Source organism: Electrophorus electricus, chromosome 4 (genome assembly GCF_041902795.1).
Source record: "Electrophorus electricus isolate QZ-2024a chromosome 4, ASM4190279v1, whole genome shotgun sequence".
Lineage (NCBI taxonomy): Eukaryota > Metazoa > Chordata > Actinopteri > Gymnotiformes > Gymnotidae > Electrophorus > Electrophorus electricus.
The window spans coordinates 4251785-4266313 of record NC_137500.1 but is presented as its reverse complement, the minus strand read 5'-3'; the positions used below and the strand labels follow the sequence as shown (position 1 = coordinate 4266313).

Below are 14529 nucleotides of genomic sequence, written 5' to 3'. Positions count from 1 at the left end.
TCCACAAATTGTTTGCATTGTGATCTGTTGTAATTTTAAGGTGGCTTGTGTTAAAAGGAACTTAAGAGTAGCTACCTGAATATAGTCCATAGTTCGTGACACGATTTCGTGTTTAGAAATGACAGTCGGGTTTTCTTGTCAGTCAGAGCGCACCCCTGTGCCTGTACGGTTTAGGTGTTCTTGGGTTGAAGAAGTCAAGATGGGCTCAAGAGAGTCAGTAGATGGCAGTCGTGTCCCTTTTGCCATAGACAGAAAGCTGCGGAGAATCTCTCTCTCTCTCTCTCTCTCTCTCTCTCTCTCTCTCTCTCTCTCTCTCTCTCTCTCGCGCTCTCTCGCTCTCTCTCTCCCCACGTGCGCGCGCGCACACACACACACACACACACACACACACACACAGTCTAGCAGGCACCGGAACCGCGAAACACGCGTTCACATTTCCACATGACTCCCCGGGCAGATACTCTCATGGCGTTCAGGGTTATTGTTATTGACCAATCAGTAGTAGGCTGATAGGAGGTAATTGGATAATTATATTTCACCTATCCGAGACGCTGGTGAGTGAATTGTTATATAAGAAGAAACCGAAATAAGGACTCTATGCACATTACAGAATGATACTAGATCCTTAAGCGTTACTTGCGGGGCCGTGAGCGAAATCTGTGGCGTACAAGAAGTCACGGTGTACAGAATAAATGTCCTCCTACGTCTTACAGGCGTGAGGAAGTGGACTCGTATACGTAGTGCAGGAACAGTTGAACACAACTAGTGGAGGTGCGTGTTAATGTGCAAATCTTTACCCAAGGTTTTCCTGTCCAAAGGATTTTATACTTGTGACGTTTTTCCTCAAATATTTCTTCATTCTGCATAATCTCATTGCACTGTGAGAGTCGACATGGAATGAAGGGAGAGCCATTGCTACTGTTCGGATGTTTGTGGCATACCCCGCTGTGTGTATCAGTGGATACCTTGCACCAGAACGACCGACTTGTCTTTGAAACGCTGAAATGAGCGACTGGATGCGATGAGTTAGCGACGAGCGCTTGGCGGATGACTGGTGGATGTACCCTTAGATGAATGCATCATATGCAAATCCAACAAGTTTATATTATTCTCAAAAGGAACCATACACTATGACTTCTTTCAACAACGGTTCTCATACAGTTGGTTGAGAAGTAAAAAGGACGAGGACATCTGACTCTGAACGCGTTATTCAGATGTAGCTTTTGGGATGTGTTTGTGGAAGGCGCTGTGGGTCTTGTATCAACTAGGTTTCGAAAGGAATTGCTTAGAAACACAGAAGTGATTTGTTAAAATGTACCTTTTCTTTTTGATGTTCTCAAACATGCCTAACCCGGAGAAGCATTCCTGAGGACGTAACAACATTTAAAGGAAATAAGCGTCTTGAAATCCGCACTGGGCTGTGAGTAGAAACCTAATCAGATTCTCCGCGTTTAGGGCGAAGAGAGGGAGAAGAAAAGTTCCATCTTAACCCATTACGATGGAATAAAATATCCACAATCATTTACATTTATGTTCTGATGAAGAATACGACGGGATATGCAGAGAACAGTCGGTCTCAGGAATAAGACTAAAATGTTTTGATTGTGTGTGAAAACAACAATGCAGATAATTAAGTAAAGCGAGTGAAGACCGGGACATCAGCCAAGGAAAAACTGAATTAATTTCGATTCAATGTTAGATGAAAAAGAAATAGCTATAGATGCAACGATGGATAGAAAGATGTCCGGTTAACACGGCAAGGTTTCGCACGGCATCGAAATCTCGTCTAGAGGCACCTGTGCGTGTCAGTTTTATGTCTAATGGAGAAAGTATACTGAACAGATTATGGATACACATATTTCAGCTCTAAACATTTCATGATTTCAGAGCTGGTTGAAGGAATTTCTGAAGGAATTTCCGAAAACGCGGTGTGAGCTCAATGAATAGCCTCAGACCTACACGTTAAAGAACTGTTCCCTTGGATCGTGCAAAATTGCATGAAAATTGCGGATGGAGTTTCGGTGCAGTTGTCGTGGGGAGGGAGCTGACGGTCACGCTCCCTATATTTGACTCCAATTTGAGCTACTTCTGTATTTGAGCTTCGAGAAAAGTAAGTAATCAATCATTTCAGTACGTCGAGGGCTACTTTTTAGACCTTTTACTGCCATCGCGTCACTATTGCGATGTGGCGTTTAGCAGAAATGGTTCAAAATCCTATTTCGGAATGTTGCTTTGTTGCTTCACATCCTATATTAGTAACAACGGATGTTTAATATAATATAACTTATCACAGATATACGTGTGCATCACAAATATAAAAAGACGATGACCACCTGTACATTGTGGCTATTAGGCTAACTCATATTTTATTTAAATCTCTCTCTCTCTCTCTCTCTCTCTCTCTCTCTCTCTCTCTCTCTCTCTCTCTCTCTCTCTCTCTCTCTCTCTCTCTCTCTCTGTGTGTCTGCCAACATGGCTTGGTTTCTTGCCGGATCGAGATGCAGTCTACTGCATATTATTTGTTTGAGTCGGATGTTAGACGGTATATGAAATCCGTTTAAAATTAACAGGTGTTCAGTTTAGCTGAAAACGTTGATATCGCAGATATTCTGAATTTGGTACCAATACCATACTTAAACATAAAGTGATTAAAACAATGCTTTTTGAATTTATGTAAGCATATCTCAAGCTAACCTTGCAATTTACTGCAACATTTACCTTTCTTTACCTTTGTTAATTCAAAATGTGTATTAAGCGCAAAACATCTTTTCAGTGAGGAGTATAAAAAGAGCAGGGCCACACTTCGGGAGCTGTCCATAACCCCGTGGTGCTGATATCAGTGCCTAAATCCAATGGATAGCACGCGGTGTCACCTACAGAAGAGACACAAAATATGTATATTAAATGTTCATTCTTACAAGAGTAACTTAATTAATTGAGTTAACCATCTTTGATCTAATAATTGTTTATTTATGGTTGTAATTTATATTGGCAGTATATATTGATAGTTTTCATTAATTTGGACACATATAAATAAATCAAGATAGTTCATTTATGAATCATATTTAATATTTGTATCCATGATGATAAGGCCTATACTGATAGAATGCATCTTATGCCTCACACCTTATTCCATAATACACTTTCACTTAGTCACAAGTTCATCTTTCTAGAAAAGGCATAAAAACTATTTACAGAAAGAGTTTGGGATTTATGCATACCTATACATTTTAATTCACATTCTGCAATGTTTTCAGAGTGAGGCACTTATAGGCTTTATAGGTCAGTTGTCTCATGGCAACAGTAATCTTTCATAGATAAACGTACAAGAGTCTTTGTGTACTACAACATTTGTATTAACTAATTGGGTTTGCTCATTCCTGACTTTCTCCTAAAAAGTGCATGATTTCCTCCAAAACAGTCTTGGTTTTTTTTCTGTGGTTCTCTGTGCTGTCTTAATGAATATGCAGGCCCCTCACAAATCTAATTCAAAGAAGTTCTTTTGCATTGCCCTTTTTGAGGTCATGTAGTAAATTAGAAATGGTAATTTTAGGTTCCATGAAGGCTGAGGCAAGTTAATTACAGGCAGTGTGTATGTGTAGTGAGTGAACTACTTCCATCAGTCCAGTGAAAATACTCCATTTTGTCTTCTCGAAACAGCCAAATCACACCCACCCACACACTGTCATCCCTTAGTGAGAGCTTCCTGTTGGCATAATGCCCATCCTGAAGCTTACAAGGCTGTGTCAGTTCAGGCACTCCTTCTTTTAGAGGCTTCCAGGTACGTGGGTCATGTGTGCAGAGTGGATTTGTATCCATTCATTACTCTGATCATGAAAAGGACATCTTTATATCCATGTAATATCTGTCATTGTAAGGAACCCATGGAGGGGTCAAGCTGTGAATGGCTGTTAAGTTGTGAATAGCTAATGTACATAAACAGTCTTCATCAGAGTCTGAGATTTACAAGAGTAGAAAATGAGATATTCTGTATCTAGCTGGAACCATTCGCTGATGTTTTTTTACCTGTCAACATACTGAGCGTATAATATCTTTGCTATGTTATGTAACTGCAATTATTTAAACTCCACTACAGTAAAGCCTGCAAAATTCAGATAGTGAGAAAAATATACTAAAGTCAGCAGTGCTGCAGTTTTCTCTTGGTTAAATTAAAGCCACAAACACTGCATTCATTAATACAGCATCTCCTGCACCTGAAAACACATGGATCCTATTCCCTAAGGTGAACGAGTGATTCTTCTTCTTTCACCACACAATGTGCAGAGGAGCAGTGGAATGATGGAGTGGTGTTGCCTTGGGGAGATGAATTAGGCTGCTCATTTTATGTTCTTCCCCTGTCAGGGGTTCGCACATGATGAATCTGCAGGGCTGATCAGAAAGATGACATTTGTTTGTTGGTGAATGATGCAGAGTGATTCATGTCTGCATAGAGACACTCCATTATTTATTCTCCACATCTCCCCAACTTTCTCGCCTGGCTTTGCTTTAGCCTGTGCATGCACCAGACCCTTATTTTCAACAGCCATGTTTACCCCTGGTGTGGACTGTGGCACATTTGGATATGGTATGACCACAGAGTCTCATACTGAGGATGAAGGAAATGGTGAAATAATGAAACTCAGAGTAAAGAAGGCTGCAAAGGTATAAAAATAGATTAGCAGTGAATTGTGGTAAATTCCTGGAAACGATAGGCACCTCTGTGCCTGTTTATTTCACTCTTCAAACATGACACTAGTGGAGTCCCCAGAGCCTCTTGGGCCATTTGCAGACTGCAGCAAAGCAGGTGCAGCATGGATATTAACAGGCACACAAGTTCACCATCTACATAGTGGGAGTGTCTCTCTTACAGAAGGCTGTTTTTATATCTTTTTGTCTCGAAAATGTATGGCATGTTGCATCCATCTATTAGTGTGTATGTCCATATGTCTGGCTGTGTGTGTGTCTGATACCATTTTGCACAGAAAATTAATGAACTTGTCAAGCAGAAAGAACACACCTATAGCATAAGGCTATCATTCATTTAGACAAGCAAGAGCTGTCAGTGCACATACCTTCTGCACCCTGGAATTTCCTCAGACATTTTAAGGGTTCAAAGCAAGACCACGAGGTTCTTTTTTCTAACACATTGGACACCCCCTGTTAAAAACAAAAGGATAGATTAGCCTGTGTAAAACCCATCTTAGGCAATCTTGAGTATTCATGCCTTAAACCGCCGCAAATGTCTATCAATAATGGAAACCGCCCATCAATTTTCCATCTCCTCAGGGTATGCATTTTCCCAGGGGATTTGATTCAGCATGATGGGGAAATTAAACACAGAGGGAGATCCATGTTATCTACCTTCCTCTGTGCCATAATCTCCACCCCATATGGTATAACATTGAGGACTTTTTCCTAAGACTGGACCCACAGAAGTCTGGAGGTGAGATTATGTGGAAGGAATGCATATTTGTTATCATTAGAAGAAAATTCTAGGAATATATATGCAGAGACATATGTGTACATTGTTTAGTGCAGCTGAACAGTATGGGTAGTATGTTCTAATGGAAATGCTGTTGCATGCATGGGAAATGCCAACACCGAAAGGTAAATGTCCACACTACAGCTCCCAGTGCTGGAAGAATCTATGTTCAGAGTGGGAAAGAAGGGGTATCTTCATCAGTTGGAGCTGTCACCAGCCCTTAATCCTTAGAAGAGAAGGAACCAGCCATCATTCTCTGTTTAACATGCTATCATATGTCATCTACATACCCACAAATATAACGGTCCCCATGTTCACCCACTCCTTTCACAAATACACACACATGCACACATGCTCATAATTACATATGGACCCCACGCACATGCACACAGAGTCATGCCATCTCTCTCGTTCGCTCTTCCTTTCTCTCTGTCTTGCTCTCTCTCACTCACGCACATGCACGCCTCTGCACATGCAGTGGACTCTCATTAATCTCTCTATCTGACCCGAATGTCTGAATGTTAGAGTGTTCCTCTGGAGAGGTCTTCCTTCTGGCAGCCTTTTCTGTAGCATGAGCACAGCACATTCCCCCAGTCGATGCCCCAATCAATCAGCACTCTGCCTCGTGTCATTAATCTTTTGGAATACTCTGCCGGACATCGTAAATCGAACGTTCTGATGATTCTGATAGACATTTCTCTGAATCTTTTCCTCTTATGCACTTTCACCTCTTTGCCATTGGTACCAGTCTCTCTTATCATCACCACTTTGATACAGCCAAACATGGATGAGGAATCGTCACAACACATGCATTTTGAGACTGGTTCAATCAAATAAATCCCCAGTTTGCCTGCAGGCATGCACTCGTTAGGCGTTTTCATAATAATCCAGAACCATCTTCATCTACTCCTTCATCCTCATTTTTAACCTTTATTAGAGAACCTGCAGAGTGCTCAAAAAAGGCCAGCATAATCCTCCAGTGTAAGGGTATGTGCAGCCATCACAGACATACAACCAGTTAAGTCCAAACCAATTTAATGACTCAATATTGTGGGTGCCTTCTCATTCCACTCCAAAACTTCGTTAAAGTAAATGACCTGAATTCCACGTGGCACATGAGTAATTCCCAAGATTACATCAGCAGTCCATGTTTGGACCTACGTGTCCTCTCTTATTTTTATCTTCCATCCTTTATTGCAGACCTTTAGCAGAGGTAAATGTTGCTGTTGAATGTGTTTGTATGTGAAGTAGTCTCTGCTATAGAGAATATGTTAGGCATGTAGTGTGTGTGTGGGGTGTGTGTGTGTGTGTGTGTGTGCAGCTGAAAACGATGCAGAATAAGCTCTAACCATAGCTCAACTACACCTGGGAGGCATCTGTTTTATATGATATGGTGGTGGGTCTCTATATTAATTCTACCTGCTAATTTGAAAGGTTAAAATAGGCTGTGTTGAAGGTGACATGTCATTGCTCACCTGCTCCTCCTAAAGCACCTGTTTAATGGAGGTGAAGTTCCCTTGTCATCGGCGAGGAAGAGAAACGGAGTGGGAGAAAGAGTGAGTGAGAGAGAGAAAATATGCAGAAAGCCAAAAAAGAGTGGAGGAGTGAGAACGTTAACGATGGGAGCAGGACGAATCTGCATGTAATAGGTTATTTGAGCAAGAAGAAAAAAGAGAAAGCACAGCTGGAGCTGATTGTTCTTATCTGAGTTCATTAATGTAATTTCCTCCCACAAAAGGCCAGTACAGAAAGACTCAGACTCAAATAATGACTGGATCAGTCCAATGCAGACGGCCTGCTCAGTTCTGCACCGCTCATAAAAAGTAACTGACACACACACACACACACACACACACACACACACACACACACACACACACACACACACACACACACACACACACACATGCACTCACCCCTTCATTACATGCCTGCCGAACACAATCAGATGCATCAGAACCTTCTTTTCCGTTCCTTGCATAGTGTATTTGGAACCAGGAGATGTGATGCGAGAGCAGCGTTTCTTTAGGAATTGCCTGCTGGGGTGAGCTGGATGGATGACCTGTTGAAAACCTGGAAATGTGTGCTCTTTAAGGTACCTTTCTGATCACCAGTGTGATTCATCAGTGCACTTTCTACAGTTCTCTTTGAGCTACCCATGAACAGTGTCACCGTTGCAGAGATTTCACACCGTCTTAAGCGCTGCTCTTCTCACATTTCTCTTCCACATTTTTGTGAAAGCTCAGGAATGCATCAAATATACAGCAAAAAGCAGTGAGGTCAACTCATCATGAGTTGGCTAATGAATTCGTTAACTTCATTAATGTAGTTGACTTCTTTGTTAACATTTGACTAGTCAAAAGTCAGCAAAACTCTTTTTCTGCTAGTCAAGTGAACTGTCTATGGGAAATACTTGTCAAAAGGTCTATTAGGTAATACTTTTATTACCTAATAATAAGGTAATAAAATAGGTATATATAGCCTCCAGCACTAGGCAGCAGGACTGTGGCATTACTGAGCCTCAGACATCAACGTTCAGCTGCTAGTTCACTGAATTTAAGTCTTGTACTGTTACATTCTGTTAAATTAACAAATGGTTAAATTTAAATGGAATTTTAAGGACTATTTAGGAGTCATAAGGACTATTGAAAGCATTATCGGTATGTGCACAATGCTAACCTATTTTAATAACCATGAATATGAAGGACCTATATATTTAAATATATTATTATTGTTATTATTGAAATATATTATTGCTATTTGTTAGTGATAAGCTTTTCTGATTATATGATCACATGAGATCTCATTTGAGTTTAAGAAAGACGTTATATAAATGCAACTAATAATAATAATAATAATAATAATAATAATAATAATAATAACAATAATAATATTTATGATGATATTTCTGATATTTATGTACAATATCATTCTAACATACATCTTTATCAGGTATCTTTATCTTTGTATTTTGCTCCCTTGCTACATCTGTGTGTTAATTCAGCAGTCACACTTTGTATCAGAGTCTTTTCAATCACTTATAAACACCCTGCATCCAATTACATGTTCCCTAACAAATAAATACAATCAACAAGATATCCATATACTCATTATCAGTATATCACAAATAAACAATGCTAATATAGCATCTGGTAACTGTCATCTAAATGTGTTGCGTGACATTCATCTGTGCTGATTCAGACACTCATCATTCATTAGGTTAAAAGAAGGCAACAAATTGCCAAGAGTGTTACAGAGTACTGACACTGTGAAGCCACTAGTCTAGTCTCATATAAGCAGGTGCAAGGAGCTTCATTCAAAGCCATTTAAAGCGAGTTATATGAGCCGTATATAACACTTACAAAGTGTTAGTGTTCGTAAGGGAGAGGATCTTGGAGGATTATCCAGAAAGAGAAAGCAAGCAATTTCATTCTGAATGATTTTGACTAGAACACTGAATGGTCATAAGGTCATAAGGTCATAAGGTCTGGTAATGAGTGTAAATAAATACATTTAGGTTGCCCCACATTTTGATGAATCACCCTGATAATTACTTTAATCATAATTCCAACATATCCACATTCCCAGTTTCAGGCTACTAAGCCATACCACATACCATCTCAACAGTTAATACTTAAATAGAGATCATAGAGAAAGAGGAGGGATTCATTATTTTTGTGATTGTAAGACCAGCACTAACCAAAGTATACCCAAAGGGCAGCCTTGTTTTGTTTTGTGTCGCAAAGGAAACAGCAGAGATTTGTTTAGAAATTGTTTAGCAAAAGATGGGCCAAAGCAAAATGTTTGCAAAACCAGCACAAATTAACACAATGCCAGCATGCTTTTTCAGCATTCAGCGGGAAGCCCTCCTACAGCCTATACTACTCCCTCTCTCCGGAAGGATGAGAGTAAGACTGGATGATATTTTCACACTCAGCCTCTCCTGATCAATAACAAGAACAATAACAAAACATGCCACACAATGTTAAAGATGGAATAATTTGAGCCGCCATAAATTAATTTCTTGGTTATAAATTAAGAAATGTGTAATTCACCGAGTACTCACAATGTCAGGTTTAACATTTAGCACATATGATTTTGAGTATCAGAGTAATTATTAGCGAGGAAAATTTCAAAGAGTTTTGTTGGACTAAGGATAATTTAACTTGTTATTAGAGTGAATGGCTGGTACCTGTCAAATAAAAGATGAAGGTGGTTCACTATAACAGGAGATATCAGAGTTGGCTCACTCAAGGGTAGTGATCTTGGTGCTTCCTTCTGATGTGTGTGTTGTAAGACTACTCCTGAGAGAACACAAAGACCATGTTACCCTGGCCTGTCAGCCTTATGGATGTGTGTATAATCCTCTGGAGTCTAGTTCTTGTGATAGTCATTGGTGATTGAGTGGAGTGACATGGTGTGTAGCTGAAGGCCGCGCAGGGGCCCCTCTTGTGTGTGTTGCGTGTGTGTGTGTGTGTGCATGTGTGTGAATATTCCAGGGCAGCAGGTGTGGGTTTTCTGTATAAACAGCTCAGGTGCAGACAGCCAGTCAACATTCTGGTACCTGTCTTCCAAATTCCCTCTTCACTTCGGAAACTAAATCATCGAGCAGTCAAATCAAGAGTTCTGCATAATTAATTGTCTTGATATCTCTCTGCTTCTCTCTTCAACACACACATTTGCAAACCGTTTTTCTACTCCTGACACACACTGGTTGCTGGTATTGTGCCCTTAGGCCTGAGGACCTGTGGGTACTCTTCAGACACGACCACGATGTGTTACAATTGTGGACACATGCCACGGTGTTCAGTCCTGTGTCTCCCTCCTCCTGACATACTCTCTATCAGTGTTTCTCCCTCTCTCTCACTCTCTCCCTCTCTCACAAAGAAGTTATTTTTTCTCTCACTTCTTTTACTCCACTGTAGATTGGTTTGCTTGCTTGCATCACTTGGCTTGTCATTTTGTATCACCCTTTTTCTTTTCTGTCTCCTTTTCTTTCTCACTCAACTTTTTCTTCCATTCTCTCTCTCTCTCTCTCTCTCTCTCTCTCTCTCTCTCGCTCGCTCGCTCTGTTTCACACACACACACACGCACGCACGCACGCACGCACGCACACACACACACACACACACACACACACACACACACACACACACACACACACACATTCCAGATTTTATTGTCCTTGTTGCCTTTTTTGATATACCATTTTGTTGCTTCAGCAGATTCTACACTACCCTAGCCAACCCTCACTCTTACCTGTTTTCTTTTCTGGTCTCTCTCCTTCTTCACCTGAGCCTTGCCCTACCAAACCTCCACAGGAGTTCTTTGATTTGAGTCTGCCCCCTGCTGGATGAGGAGTGTACTGGGTTGAACAGAAGGATGTTAGTGATGTGGGAGACGCAAATGATGTTAGAGTGTCAATGCATGTTGGCACATGTCCTGTTTGCCTGCCAGGCCTCTCACCAAAGGGGTTCCTGGAGCATTTTACCCAAATCTGCTGGCTGTCTTCTCTTTGAGACACATAGGCATTTGTGCGGCCAATGGTTGCACTCCTTTTAATGTCAGACAAGCTGGTTGGTATGAATGAATATGACATTGGGTCTGTAAATGTTTGTTAATGCTGGCGACATGACAGTCTGGCTTTAAGAGCGAGAGGACAGGAAGACAGACACTGATGGATGAGCAGGGGGAAGGACAGACAGGCGAAGTCAGACAAAGATAGAGAAGCTCATCTGCAAGACATTTGTGTCAGTTTCAAAAATAGTAATTCCTAGAATCCTGCTCTACATATGCATATGACCCCAATTTCACTCAGTAACATGTTTCAGTAGGGAGACCATCACTATGATCTGAGGGGGTCCTCAGTATCTATCCAAATGTAGGCCATATTTTACCCATAATGAGATGTGGGTGGCAATTAATTTGAAATGAAATATTGATAAGATGCCTAATTATGGCAGCATTGAGCTAAAATGGACTCGTCTTTATTTCAAACATCACGAATGCCACAATTATGTCAGGAAAAAGCTCTGCCACTGAGACTGAGTTGAATCTAATCTGATTGGTTGTGGGAAAATCCCCTGACAGAAGAATGATGGCACGACTATTCTCCAGTGTCTTTCTGTCAGTTTTGGGTCCAGTTTGTGCAGTGATGTGATTTGTTGGAATGAAACTACTATCTTGTATTTGAAAAGTCTTTGTCTGCCCAGAAGAGGAGTACTGGGTCTGCTCTCCTGGTGCAGTGAGGCTAGATGACACCATTTCCTGGCCACTGTCTGCCTTCCACTTAATATGAGGACCAAAATCAGTAATCTCACTGTCAAACCTTCAAATAAAAGATCCGTAACACTTCCAATTAACTTTACTTGTGATTCTCTTATGTGACTTCAAGAGGCCTAATGCACAATGCAGGGAAGCAAATTAGACTCATTGCTTTGTTCATACATACTGTTTATTTCATGCTTTTGGTACTAATTTCTCACATTTCCAGCAGGCACAAAGTTACCTAATACAGACTATAATGACTGATTTCATTGTCTTTCTTCACCATTGTAACCCACAGTCATTTCATCACATCCGGTGCAGTAGCTTTCATTCCAAGCTGTTCAGACATTCCTGTATTAACCTTTAGATTTAATTTCACCAACCCAAACTTTGTACTTACAAAGAAAAGTCAATGATGCATTGAAAGAAAGGTGTTTATTTTGTTTCATGGCAAAGAGAATTGGAAACTTAATGAAGACAGAGAGCTGAAGGTGAGGCCTAAGAGCTAGTGTGTGGCTTTGGCCTTGTCCATGGGGCATTTGTTGCATCTATTTAAGAATGGCAGCTATCAATCTGAAAATGTAAGTCATGTAATTTAGCCTCATATTATGAAATGTGTGGTCATAAGTGTCAAAAATGAAATGGACCACAAGAAAAGGCTGTGTGGATGTGGATCGCACCCACCGACCCACCACCACCAAACTAGGGTTTATTTTTCCCTCCGGGCAATGAAAAGCCCTGCAGAGTCTCGTTCTGCCATTTAGGCACAGTAGGTGGCAGATCTGCAGCCCGTGCAGGTGCCTGTGTTCAGCAGAGAAACCTGATAACAGTCACCACTACCCCAAAGGGTTGTGTGAAACCACACTAAGCACAAATCTGCTGGTGATTTGTATAATTAGAAAGTGAACTCTCAGAGTATACTTCATGTGTTCTTATTTTGTTTTTGCATTTAATATTGTTTGTAATGTTGTATTGGGCATAGTAAATATGTCTGATAAAAAAAATAATAATGTGGAGCTAGATCAAAGGTTAGAGCATGCTAACTCACAGATCTAGCACAGATCATGCTCACAGAACTGTTATTTACTTCACTGAGGCATTTAGCCAAAGCATGGATCAAACACCCTCCGCCCACCATGCAGTGCTGTGTCGGCAGAGACACAGTCTCTCACTCTCCTTAAAGTAGCACAAATAACTGTTATATAAAAAAATACCACACAGATTGCAAATGCAGTTCATCTCATGCATGTGTGTCTCAGTAAGTGTGTAGTACCACCTTTGGGGACTTTGCATTTTTACATTAGGCAGAGCTGTGCTCCTGTCTGCTTTTATTTGCAGCCGGAGAGGTCAAGTAATTGGCATGTGCTTCTGCCTTCCCTTTGGACCCTGTCAGGCCTCCACAGCACTATTACCAAAGACTCCTTGCTTCGGGGAAAAACCGCAGGCCAGCTATTCAGAGGCCTCCTTGGAATGAGCGATGCTGGCTGGAGCATGGGAGGACACACGGTAACGCTTTCCTCGGGGTCTCTCTCCTGGAGTCAAATGCATACAAGCTTCCATGCTGATGCTTCTCAGGCTGAGCCAGCCAACTCCTCCAACCTCCTCCTTACTGCACTTCCATCCTACCTCCCATTCTGTCATGGCCTGCAGACATGAACAGCAGGTTGTATGTGTTTTAAAATGATTTTTGTGCCACTTCTGTTTCTCTCTCTCTCTCTCTCTCTCTCTCTCTCTCTCTCTCTCTCTCTCTATCTATCTCTTTTTTTTTAACTGTGTATTCCTTCCCCTATCTTTATTTGCCTTTCCCCGTTGGGTTAATGATGAGTACTTGTGTCTAACTAATCTCAACATGTTGTGCCGTGAGTGCTGTAATTGGTGTCGAGGGCTGTTTATTCGATGTGTCCACATGTCTTTGTATCCTGTGAGCCAGCCAATCCCCTCACAGTAAGTCAGGTACATGATCCACAGGGCAGTGACACCCCGGCCACTTTTCCATAGGTAATGGGAGCAGCAAGAAATAAGGATGTTATCTGATAAACACAGGAATGTACACACACGCACAAACATGCACAAACATGCACACAGCAATAGACACACTCATGTGCTCCAGAAAGCCCAGGCATGGATAGCACAGATGCTATTCTTAGCTGAGGCAGAACATTAAGGAAGTTGGTGGCATAGGCTTGAGCCAGACTTGCTTGCAGTGGCAAGAACTAAACTAACCCATCCAACTACAGCTACAGCTGTGTTCCTCCTTTCAAAATCTACATGTTTGGCCCCAACACAGAGACTTTGTCTTTTCCTGGAGCAGGATACAAGCAGATGGAGATTTCACTGTTGGCTTTAGCCTTGTTGTCAGAGCACTGTGCTGTTACTGCAGTGACCAAAGCTTGGTCTAATTGCAGATTTAGGCCACTCTGTCATATAATTACATTCATCCATTACAGGCCTGATAAAAATGGGTTAGAATGCAGTGTTACATACTGCAGACCATATTTCCATACATTAGGCAGTGTTCAGGAGAATTGTAATGGAGCGGCTCCTTGGTTCGATAAGCAAAGAAGGCTGCTTGAAGTATGACTGCAGACTTTCATAGAGCTGGAGGCTGGAGTGGGATCTGAAGAACCTGCATGGAGAATCTATCACACACACATCCGGCAGCCATGACTGATTAGAACGCATGATTAATTATGAGACAGATTGCTAAACGCTTGTGTGCTCCTTCAACGCAATGAGGTAAAGAGTCTCTATGGAACAAAAAAAAAAAAGCCTTCCCAACC

General features: G+C 41.3%; 1 protein-coding gene across 1 annotated transcript in view; it reads left to right on the top strand.

Annotated features, from left to right (window-relative positions):
• The first annotated feature begins 489 nt into the window (after positions 1–489).
• Positions 490–14529, top strand: part of lrrc4ca (leucine rich repeat containing 4C, genome duplicate a) — a 50134-nt gene continuing 36094 nt past the window's right edge. The window contains exon 1 of the mRNA XM_027023626.3: positions 490–2110. The gene's annotated coding sequence lies outside the window, so the exon portion shown is untranslated. The remainder of the gene's footprint in view (positions 2111–14529) is intronic.